The 12,310-nt window shown below is 34.1% G+C and overlaps 1 long non-coding RNA gene across 1 annotated transcript in view; it reads left to right on the forward strand.

Annotated features, from left to right (window-relative positions):
- The first annotated feature begins 6,540 nt into the window (after nucleotides 1-6,540).
- LOC144374966 (uncharacterized) overlaps nucleotides 6,541-12,310 on the forward strand; it is a 37,537-nt gene continuing 31,767 nt past the window's right edge. Inside the window, exons 1-2 of the long non-coding RNA XR_013434189.1 lie at nucleotides 6,541-6,645; nucleotides 7,434-7,590. This is a non-coding gene — a long non-coding RNA (uncharacterized LOC144374966). The remainder of the gene's footprint in view (nucleotides 6,646-7,433; nucleotides 7,591-12,310) is intronic.

Consider the following 12,310-nt stretch of genomic DNA (forward strand, 5'->3'; position numbering starts at 1 on the left):
TTCTCAAATAATAGAAAATCAGATTTTATGAAATGGGAATTTCAAAAAAAAAAAAAAGTGTGTGCCGTGGGGAATTTGGTTTCATAGACTTCTGACATTTTGCAGAACCACATCAAGTAGAAAGTTATGAGCTTTGTTGCTGACCAGTGATAAACCCAACCTGATCTTTTATTAAATTGGGAGCCCTCTCACCACAAAGCCATGAAAAGCTAATTTTGGCTTTACTATAAATTACTGCAAATTCTGAACCTGCTTGGAATGCCTGCCCGTGCCTTGAACTCACCCATGCCTGGCTCTCTGACCAGATAGCATCCCTCTCTGAAACTTTAGTGACACCTCATAAATATTGGCCTTCCCTGGCCAGACAACGACCCTCTCTGAGGCTCTAATGGGCTTCATAAATTCTGATGTTGGGGCCAGCAAAAAATGTAAACTACCATTAGTGTGATGCTTGTCAGAGTCCTGTTATCTGTAACCCCCCTTTTGTGTAACTTTCTGGGCTATAAAGCTGGGCTGCAGGAAAGGTGGGGCTGCTGTCTTGTTCCTGCTGTTTTGGGAGGAAAAGGCAGTCCGGCCGGTCGAAATAATAAGCTTGCTTTAATTTGATTTTAATTGGAGTCAGTGGTCTTTTCTTGCGTCCTGGTCTAACACCAGACACAGGCTTACATTACAGCTCTGTTACTTAGGAATTTAGTGGGAGATTTATTTGAACTTCCTTAGTTTCCTCACCTATAAATTTGAGAGAGTCACCACTGCCTCATAAGATTGTTGCTTGGAGGAAATGAATAATCCACATTTAAGAGTTTTCCTGTTCTTTGCCATTGGGTATTCTGAAAATGACTATGGCAATGATGAGATGATTGGGATGATATTGAAAAAGACAGCACCTGTTAAGTCCTTGTATACTGAACCTCAGCTCATTGTATTGAATCTACACAACCTTAGGGGACAGCCGCTTTTGTTTTCTCCATTTTAAAGATGAGGGTCTCGAGTCTTCCAAACATTTATAATAATTGTTTTGAATCTCCAGAGAATAGAAGATTTAAAAAGCTAGAAGTAAATTGTTCAATTATTGTTTCTATTCAGTCTTTCTTGAAATCCTTTTAAGCCTTTCACACAGAACCTCAAATATCAAAGATAAGCACAGATCTTAAAAGAGAAAAATCAGTATCATTTATTTCTCCCATGAGAAATGTCCCATGAATATATGGGGGGAAATTTTTACTGACTATAATATGGCTATTATTTCTATTTTAAAAATAGGAAAGAAGCCAGTAGTTTAGAAAGGTAGATGATCAGGAAAATCAATACCCCCACTGCACTTTCTATGAAAACCTATGATGGATCTAAGTTACAAATATGCATATGCAAAAAGCAACATGTTAAAATACCAAATAAATCATAATGTTGAGAAAGTTGAGTCCTGGTGATCAACCGCATCTCAAGGCTGAGATTTCAATGAGCACTGCAGGCAATTGGATCCAAAATTAGTCTTTTCTTTGTAGTTTTAAAGTTTGTCTCAGTAGAAATTGAAAGGTCACACATGTTTTTTTGGGGGAGGGGCAGTCAGGTTAAAAAGTTCCCCATTTCCAATTTAATTACCCAGTGAGTTTTTCTATAGAATAGGTGAGCTAGAAAACCACAAAAATTCCTTCTCAAAGTCATTTCAGTAACTTTGGTCTCCTTCCCAGAAATCCACAAAAGCCTTAATTTACTCACTCAGCAGGTAAAATATTCACTTAATTAATTTAATGAAAATAAGCAAAAATAGGCTATCAGAAATAATGAATGCAAAAACTCTTGGTTGCTGAATTGGAGATTAATGCAGATAATTGATTGTGCAATCATCATAAAAGATTAACGGTCCCAAATATTCTTCTAAAGTGTTCTTACTGGTTAAGTTGTTATGAGTGAACAAAAAATGATGTTTAGGAAGTGCTTCATGTTCTTATTTTGGAGAAGGCGTCTGTCTTAGTCTGTATCTCCCCTGAGCAAAACTTCACAAAGGTGTAGAAGAAGGGGACTTTTTATTATTGTTATTTATTTATTTTACATAAGATGCAACCGGAGCAGACAGGAGGGAAAGGAAAAGAAAACAGGACAGGAGAGAACTTAAAAACAAAGGAGCTTTATCTTGTTGGCAGCCACTGTGGACAGCATTGAGATCTTTAAGAAACTTCACAAATGTGGCTCAGGACTGCCCTGCCTGAGATGAAAGGGGAAGCACTGAGGCACCCTTTTCCCCTGGGTTAAGGTGGAGCCATAGGCATTGTCTCCTCTTTCTTTGGGGCCTACTGAGCTTCACCCTGAGGTGCAGGTTGACCCTAGGCAGGGAGTGTGATGTTGGGAGCTCTGAGGAGATGAAGTGTTGTCCTGTGTTTGTGGAAAGCTGCTTGAAACCTGCTCAGCTCTGTTTTATCTCTGTACCAGTGGCTGAAATGAAAGGGAACTTTGAGTAGTTCCCAAGTGGTATGCAAATAGATTTTGAAAGATTTATATCATTGCCATTCATAGTCATAAACTGTGCTAATACTTGATCTGGGACCTGGATAATTTAAAGTCATCATATCTCTTTAGAGATTTAGTCCTTTTTTGTTACTCTTATTTTTCCACTTAAATACCATCTGTAGATTGTTTTTTTTAGTAAAAAGATACCAATTCTTATATTAAGTAGAGGAATATTCACATGTCAGCGATTACTTTTGGATAGATAAAATTTTCAATTTAAAGGAGGGTACTTGGAAATTGATATGAAAGTTTACAGAATTAGCAAATAATAAAATGATACAAAGCTAGTTTTTGGAAATGCTAAATATCTTCAAGCACTCCATAACTGGTAGCATGTATTATTTTATTCTGATCCTCTTTGAAGTAAATGAGGTTAAAGGGCTGCTTTTCTTACAAATTTCTCATTTTTTTCTGGGAAGGGATATAATTGTTGCTTTTTTGAGTGAGCACAAAATGATGTTTAGGAAGTGCTTCATGTTCTTATTTTGGAGAAGGCATCTGTCTTAGTCTGTATCTCCCCTAAGTAAAGCTTCACAAAGGTGTAGGAGAACTTCACAAAGGTGTAGAAGGGATATAATTGTTGCTTTTGTAACATGATTGTCACTATTTTGTGACACTATTGTAGCTCATAAATGTATTATAATTATTCATTATTAAAAATGGGAGTTAGTTTTTTTCTGAGGCATTTTTTTTTCGCTTCTTAATACTTTTATGAAGAGTACATTTTCTTGAAACAAAATTAAACACTGATCTATCAATGATTTTAATAATTATATATGAACTTAAGCACTTTTATTCCTTGCTTAACATTTAAATAAGAAATATGAAGGAGAACACATTTCTTTGGTTCTCTACTGCATGATCAGCATTTAGTACATTATCTGGTACAAACTGGGAATCTAATGAATATTTGTTCAATGAATGAGTAAGTACCACAGGTAAAACAAAGTATTACATACACTTTTTAGATCTCAATTTTAGCATATAATGTGTTCAAAAATAATACACCTCCCATCACTAAGCTTATAATCTATACGAGCAGAGAGACAAGTAATGAGGCAATTCTATAATGGTTTAATATGCTATTATGAGTGAGCACTAGACACTGAGTATGGTGGGGCTTTTAACAACATGTAGATAAGTGTTAAATGCCATGCATTAAATAGAAATAAATATACAACTCAGAAAGAATCACATGTTTTCTCTCATATGTGAAATCTAGAAAAAAATAGACAAGAATATAGAAGGGAGGCTTAATGATGAGGGGGGAATTGGGGGAGATGAGAGGGGTGGTGGAGGGTGGGGAGGGGTGGTGGAGGGTGGGTAGTGGTGGGATAGCAATAATCAAAATATGTTTTATGCATGTATGAATATAACACCCAATGTATGTAATACATTAAAATGTATTAATAAATATTTAAAAAATTAAATACAACTTTTGTTACTCCAGCAAATGAAAATGAAATTTAAGGTCAACTATCAAAAAAGTGTAGACCTGCTTTGTTTATTTACTTCCTTGCTTTTCTAATAATGATAATGTAACCTCCCATTAATTCATATAGAGTCTCTTTTGGTCTCCCTACTGATTAGCCAAGAGCATTACATTTGTTCTATTTTATGGTTCAGGTTGTAGACCCCTCCCACTCCCTGCCAAACAAATTTTCACACAAATTATTGTTGTTTCTTCACCACAATGAAAAACTCAGCATGAAGATCAAGATGCAAGAGACCAAACTTATCATCTACTTGGAAATTCATTCCAATTTCATAGTCAGCATCTAGTTCAGACAGAAATCATAATGCCATGTTTTACACATATCCATCCACTTCTATTTATTTTAGAATTATTTGAAAACATAAGTCATAAGTATGTTCATATATACTTAAGAGGCTGATTATGCAAACAAATCATTCTGTGTCAGGTCTTTCATTTGTAAAGGTTGAGTGTACATGTGAAAATGCTATGTAACTCTCATATTTGGAAACTAGGAAATAAGGAAGTACTACTTGGCACACAAAGTGATTCTTTCTGCTCCCAAGTTACAAGGGAATAGCTAAGTCACTGCTTCAATTGGCCATGAGTTTCAGTGGAGACTGTTATTACACAGCTTCTTGCCAGAGTCAGAGGAATAAAGGAATTGGTCATTCAGGATAAGTTACAAAGAATACATTAAGAAAGGTTTTTATTTTTCCTTTTGTTGTGCCAAATGTATCATGAAATTTGAATAAGATGACTCATTTTAGTATAAAACATGGAAACTGCCTTCATTATAGTCATCTGGTTCAAAAGCTTCTCCTCTTTAAACTGGGTTCTTCTAAAGGAAAGATGTTTTAAAATGTGGTATGCATCTCAGTCAATAAGCACATTTATAAAAATCCAGGAATCACGGAGGCCTCCATTGTAGTTGCTGTAAGATGGGGTAAATTCGACCATCAGATGTTTGTTGATAAGACAGTGTGTGTGGATGATGCTAATGCAGTGCCTGACATTTCCTTAGAACCTAAATGTTCATTTTATTTCTTTTCTGCTTAGTAAGGAATAGGCCTTATGTATTGTCTGTCTTAACCACTCACTTAGATCAAGGCCTTTTGCTTCTGATCAGATGAGTGTTCTTAGAGCCTGAGAAACCCAGGCCTCCACCAGAAGACTCTTGTCCTATCTAGAAGACCAGGAAGTTTCTGCCAGCTAACAGCTGCTTTCCAAACCTCTGTGTACCTTTCTCAATCTGAGAATTTCCTTCTGGTCTGATGATGAAAATGTCAAGGAGTGTCTGTTACAGTCATTAGAAAAATATACTATTGTATCAGAAAAGTTTAGCATTAGTAAACAAAATAAAAACATTGCAGAGGAATAAATAAACAGTAATCTTATTCAGAAATGTGCTTGTTCTACTTATCAAACTATGGAGGATCTTACAGACCACAGGAAGAAGTTTGGGTTCTATGTGTTGTATGAATACATTGCAAGATTTTAAGGCAGAGAGTAATTAAAAAATATCATTCTGGTTTTGGGGTATAAAATGATTAGTGTTAAGAGAAAACAGAAAAGCCAATCAGAAGGCCATATCAATAGTTGAGGAGGATTGTGGTTGGCTAGCATGGAGTGGTAACGAGGACAGAAGTGGTACGTTCTCTGTAGGTAGAGTTGACTTCTTCCTGTAAATTTGCGTTGCCGTGGGTGAGATAGCTGGTCTGAATAAATTTTTGCCTTACAAATTGGGAATTTGGTTGTGTCATTCAAAAAAAAAAAAAAGAATAGGAATGACTTACAAGAGTCAGGTTTGGAGGTACACAACAAGTGTTCCATCTTGGTTACATTACACTCAAGAAGTCTTCCAGATGTTCAAGTAGAGATAGGCATTTGGGCACATCTGTCTAGAAGTCCAAGAGAGAAAAGAGGGCTATAATTAGAATTGTATTTAAAACCATTGACTTGATTTTGGTACTTTGGAAAGATTTAGACACAGAGGAGAGAAGGATGTGCAGGATCAAGTTGTAAGTAATGACATCATTTAGAAGTTGAACAGAAGACCTCGATCTAGGTCATGAAAATTAATGAGAAAGAATTCTGACCAAGGTAGAAAGAATATCAAGGTAAGATACCATGCATTTAAGAAAAAAACAAGAGATTCAAGAAAAAGAAAAGTGGTACAGCTCTGTGAACTATTCCAAGGATGTTAAGTTTGAAAAGAATAGGACAGCGACATTAGATTTGGCCTACTTGAGGTGATTGGTGACCTTGAAAATTGCAGTTGCAAAAAAGTGGTGGAGAAAGAAACTCAAGTGGAGTGTGAGAGAAAAGAATACAACATAGTTATATTCTCTACCTTACACTAAAAGAAATCATGGCTATCAAGTGCTTAGCCTAGTGTCTTTCCGGCACTATAGGAAGCACTTTTCCAAATTGGGTGGTGGTGGTGTTGTCATCATTGCTATCATCAGTAGTATACTTCCTGATGCAATGAGATTGCAGACCTGAGTTTGGATATGGTGACCACTGATTACCTATTGCTGCTTTCCACAGCTCCTAGCCAGCCACCAAGAATCATCAGTTCAGTAAGGTCCGGTTCACGCTACATAATTACCTGGGATCATGTTGTTGCTCTATCAAATGAATCTACAGTGACGGGATATAAGGTATACAAGAGTACTAAAATGTTCCTCATACAGGTTTCATTCTTACAGATGTTTATTGATGTGTGTAATTTTTTCCATTTCAGTGAATTCCATTCAGCTTTCTTATTTTACCTGTATAGCAACATTAGATGGCATAGTCTGAAATTTTTTGAAATGAGAAAACATCTTCAAGGAATTTTAGGGAAATGCTATGTTAAGTGATCAAGATACATAAAATAACTGTTTTTTAAAGAATATAATTGTTAGAGTAATTATAGCTTAATGAGGAAAGACATAATGAATTCAGTTTTGTTTGACAATGTTTATCTTAGTGTTGCTAAACACACAGCAAAGTAAAAGAGAAAAGATTTTTACTATGTATTCTCTATATCACATGCTATCATATATTTCACATTCATCAGATACTAAATTTTAGGAATAGTATGAAAAAAGGTTAAAGTAAGAGAGAGTATGTTTAGACTATTTCAATATATTGAAAGAACTTTCATTTTATGTTTTTTCCCTTAAAAAGACATATAATTCCGATCTCTTTGTTTTCTATTATATCAAAAAATAAAATTCAGATTCTGATGGCAAACCTATTGTATAATCTTCCCCCAGAAGCAGAAATCAAGTTCTGTGAATGAAAATAACATTAAATTTTTCCAGGTGTGAAAGTGCTAATGTATTTTGTTTGTTCGTTTGTTTTTAATAAATGCAAGGGTAAGTACTTTCATTCTGATTTTAGTATTAGGGCATTTGCTAATTAGTTTGAATTTATTAATAGGAATGTCTTTGGACTTTATCAGGTACTCTATAGACCTGATGGACAGCATGATGGCAAGCTGTATTCAACTCATAAACACTCCATAGAGGTTCCCATCCCCAGAGATGGAGAGTATGTTGTAGAGGTTCGAGCACACAGTGATGGGGGAGATGGAGTGGTGTCTCAAGTCAAAATTTCAGGTAAGCCAGTCATTTCAGTTAAATACTTATAAGTTTCTATGCCATATGGCTTCCCAAGAGTAAAGGTAGAACTGATATTCATACCACTATCAACATTTCCCTAAGTAGTTTTGAATTATCAAAGAAACCTGAAACTTGATATTTTTTCCTTATGTGTCACAAAAGTAAAGTTACAACATACCATGAGTTTGTTGATTATTATCTAGGTGTCAAAGCATAGTTAAAAACTTTCAGTTATAGAATGAACAAATTCTGGGGATCTAACGTATACCACAGATGGTTATAGATGTGTTAATTTGATTGTGATAATTACTATATACTAGGTATGTGAATGCAATCATGTTTTCCTTTTTCTTTTTCTTTTTAGTTGTAGATGGACACAATACTTTTTTTTTTACTTATTTTTTTTATGTGGTGCTGAGGATGGAACCCAGTGCCTCACTCATGCTCCGTGAACACTCTACCACTGTGCCACAACCCCAGCCACTACAATTATATTTCGTACCTTACATAGATTCTATTCGTGATTTCAAACCAAATATTTTAAAATATAAAAGTATTTTTAAAATATAAGATATTAAAATGGTTAATTCTAGACCATAATTTAATAAGATCCAAACTTCTCTCATATCAAAAGGAAATCTAAAGAATGATTTTTAATTCTCTGCACAACTCCTTTTTCTTGTCTGCCCGTGTTGATATAATAAAACAGATCCTGTACCTTGATCTCTGTTTCCTTTTGTGTTAGCCTATTTTTTTTCTGCAAACTCTTTTTCTCACATCATTGATTAATTTTGAATATATATTTGAGACAGAGGGTTTTTTCTCTTTTTTGATTGCACTCTTATGATTTGTTTAATAGTTGAGACTTTTTTTTATCTTCATGGTTTCATTGAGCTGAATTAAAACTAATGTTAATTTGAGAATTTTATGAGAGAATATAAAATACTACATAATGCTAAATCAGGCAGGAATAACTGGGTTATAAGAGTAGTGATGAATAGCTAAATTAATGATATGTTACATATTAAACCAATAACACATCCTTAATACAATATCAGACAATTTAATAATTTAAGTACTATCTTCCTATTAGCTACATTTTCATGCAATTTACCATAACACATGCATACTTTTTTCAAATCAAAAATTTATTGAATAGTGAATTTAAATTTTTCATTTTAATTTTAAACATTAGTATTTTGCCTTTTTCGAATATTTAGAAATTCGAAAAATCTAAAAGTAACAGAAAATATTCATTTATATTCAAAGTACCCTGTAATAATTATAGTTAATGTTTAATTGAATTTATTTCTAGTTACTCTATGTACATATATAATTTTATGTTTTAACTTTATTAAATGCCATATCCACCTTTCATTGATTGTTACACAAATATTCTGTTTCTCATTCAAGATTTTGAAAATTTTATTTAAAATTACACATAATATTCTTTTAAGCACTTCTACTCCGTTCAGTTTTTCCAATCATAAGTGATCAGTTTTTGAGAGTATGTTTGTAAACTGATTTTTCCACAGGTTAAATTTAAATAATGAAACTAAAATTTTACTTCATTTTGCAGTTCTTTGAAAACATTTATCTGTTTATCTTCCTATGTCATTTAATGTGTTTGTTCTCACTTAATACTCTAACATTATTGTCTTTCTCTTCAGTCATTACAAATTTGATAAAAGAAAATGGTATCATTTTGTTTTTAAAGCTTTTTCTATATTATGAACTATGATAACCAACACCTTCATTTGTTTTTTAATCTGGCATTCATTCCTCAGTTTAAACTGAATGTAGTTTCTGGGATTTGGACTCACAGTCTGTAACTGGTAATGCTATAGTCAAGCCAGCAATGTCAACATGCTTATAAAAGTGATATGTTGGTAATTGCTCAATAACAGACTTTCTGGGGATGGTGGAAATCCCTTTGTTTACATCTGTGGTGTAAATATTCTCACCATGTCCGATTGCAAGCTTCCCACATGATTTTACTTAGTACCCACTAAGTGTAAAGTACTACCCTCTGCAGATGTGAGGGGCATAACTTCAAGAGCACTGGTGACATTGAAGAGTAGTAAAATAATCAGGAGGTGATGGATTTTGAATATTTGCTACCTTTGTTTTAAGTTTTTTAATAAGTTTATTTAATTTGACTTTTAATAATGGTGTTTTTAACAAATGCTCATAAAGTTCCTGAAAACAGTTGGCTCTCAAAAGGTGGTATGGGCCAATTTCAGTAAGCCATAGAAGTAATTGGACATTCCAGTGTAAATAGCCTATGTATAGAAGATACATTGTATGCTTGTTTAGAAACATAATTGGTGTCTTCCTCTCCCTCCCTACCTTCTTCCCTTCCTTCCGCTCCCCTCCCTTCTCTCCTCTCCCCTTGACATCCCTCTCTCTGTTTCCTAACTAATGGACAATTCTTACTTGCAAAACTTCTATTATTTATCTTAGTCCAACCATAAGTGCACAAAGAAACTGTAGAATTAACATTATGAAATGTCAGATATTTAGGGAATAGTAACATTTTAGTATTTTGTTGTTTGAGTTTGGATTTATTTGCAAATTGCTTAATTTATTTGTAATGAAAAAAAAGCATGTAGCTGGAAATGTTAAACCTTCCTGCAAATTTGAAGAATTTTAATACTTTAATATTTTATTGCAGTTTTGTGTACAAAATATGTAGCCAAGAATTTTAATATACTGCTAGATTTAATGTTTGTAACCATTTTGCTATTAATTCATTCATTCAACAAATATACAATTAGATACAGTACAGTGGGCTCAGTTCACATACTTAAAACCTGCTAAGGTCTTTACATTTCTACATTCCTCTCCGGTCATACTGCATTTCCAATCTTAGTCTCCTGCAGTTGACTGTATGCACACTCAGAGAGGTCTTTTCAAACATACTCAAATCATGTGAGTCTCCTCTTAGAAAGAGGTCCCATAGAGTAATGTCTAAGTTCCTTCTCATGGCCCTTAGGCCCTGTGTGACCTGGCCAAACTCATCTCCATTAAGTGATTTCTCCCTTCTCCACTGACCTCCATATCTACGGGACACAGAGGTGTCACTCCTGGTTGAGGCATTGTACTTGCTCCACCTACTGCCTGAAGATCTTTGCATTTTGGCAACCCAGGCTCTTTCTTACCATTTGTTTCTGCTCTGAGATTATCACCACCAGTTTATGCTGTGCCCCCTCACTCTGAGTAACTGTTAGTTACATATCACAACACTGTCTTATTTTCTTCATAATATTTATAACCATTTAAAAGTGTTCAGTGCGTAGTAAAATCAAACAGTTGTTCATTGTCTGTCTCCAGTCTTTCCTGAATCTAAGCCCTATGAGAGCAAGCTCTTATCTGCTTTGTTCGACTTGGGGATCTCTAGCACCTAGGGAACTATTTGGCATGTAACAGCATTTAGTAAATGAATGCTGAATCATTTATGAATTCCACATAGAGAAAAATATAGTTACAAGAATAATTTGGGCAACTTAAGGTTATGATTAGATCTTCAGAAAAATTGATATATTTCCCCATTAGGTACAGGCATTATATGTCAGGTGCTGATCTACAAATTTGAGTCTTTGAATAGCCTTTGATCTACAAATTTGAATCTTGGAAATTTTACTAGGCATAGTAATCTGTAATTCTACTTCTTTCTGCCCTTAATACTACTTGCTGTCTTACATGATTCCTTATGGAATATTTACAGTGCACATCAAGACAAATGTAACACCTCAAATGTTTCAGCACAAAAAAAAATCTCTAAGAAATTATGAATTGTCTTCTTATAACCTTTAGTTGTTTCTAATCATTAGGAGCTAAATTAAGAGAATGTACAGATAGCTATAGTGTTTTGAGTATTAATTTAGGTAAGCTAATTTGGTTTAATTCATATTTGCTATAAAACTTAGGCTATTAGATAACAAGGATCTTTGTTCATAAATATCCACAGAGAATCATACATTTGTCATATATGTGTAAGCGTGCCTATTCTAAGCCCTTATTTTTTTTTTATTTAGTTTCAAACAGGCAATAGATACCTCAGCCAAACCAAGGAGGACTTTTAAGGACATTTCAGAGGCTGGACTTCTTCCTAAGGACAGAAATAGTTAGTCATATGATACCTTTGACATAGGATTAAAATGATCCGATTTTCTCACTTGCAAAAATCATATTGGTGATTGTGGAAAATATATACAGCCAGGCAGTTAGAAGTAAGGAGAGGAATTGCAGGGCTTATTGCCATAAGATGATTAAAAGATATTGATGTTTTACACCAGAAAGATGGGGTGATTGAAGTCTAGGGTGGATACTAAAAGAACAGGCCCTCTTTTCCATTTGACTTAAAGTTACTGTGTATTTATTTTGTGGACCTTATGTCTTCTAATAAATCTGTAATTTATCCTGATGTTACCACAGATGATGTAATGTAAACATTTAATCTACTATTTTTTTAACTCCAAGCTATTAAGTTAAACTCTATAACAATAGCCACTGACTTAATCACTGTGATTAAAAACATGTTTTGTCTTTCGTTTGTCCTTTACTCTCCAGTCGAAGAAAGAGGGGTAAAAAAATCATTTTATGATTAGAACTTTTGGACATTTAACTCCTTAATTCCCATGTGCCCTTCTCTGGTGCCTTAATAGTGCACTATAAAAGTGACAAGGTGACAGATTGAATGTTCATAGTTAATTCA

The sequence above is a fragment of the Ictidomys tridecemlineatus genome, unplaced genomic scaffold (assembly GCF_052094955.1).
Source record: "Ictidomys tridecemlineatus isolate mIctTri1 unplaced genomic scaffold, mIctTri1.hap1 Scaffold_974, whole genome shotgun sequence".
NCBI lineage: Eukaryota > Metazoa > Chordata > Mammalia > Rodentia > Sciuridae > Ictidomys > Ictidomys tridecemlineatus.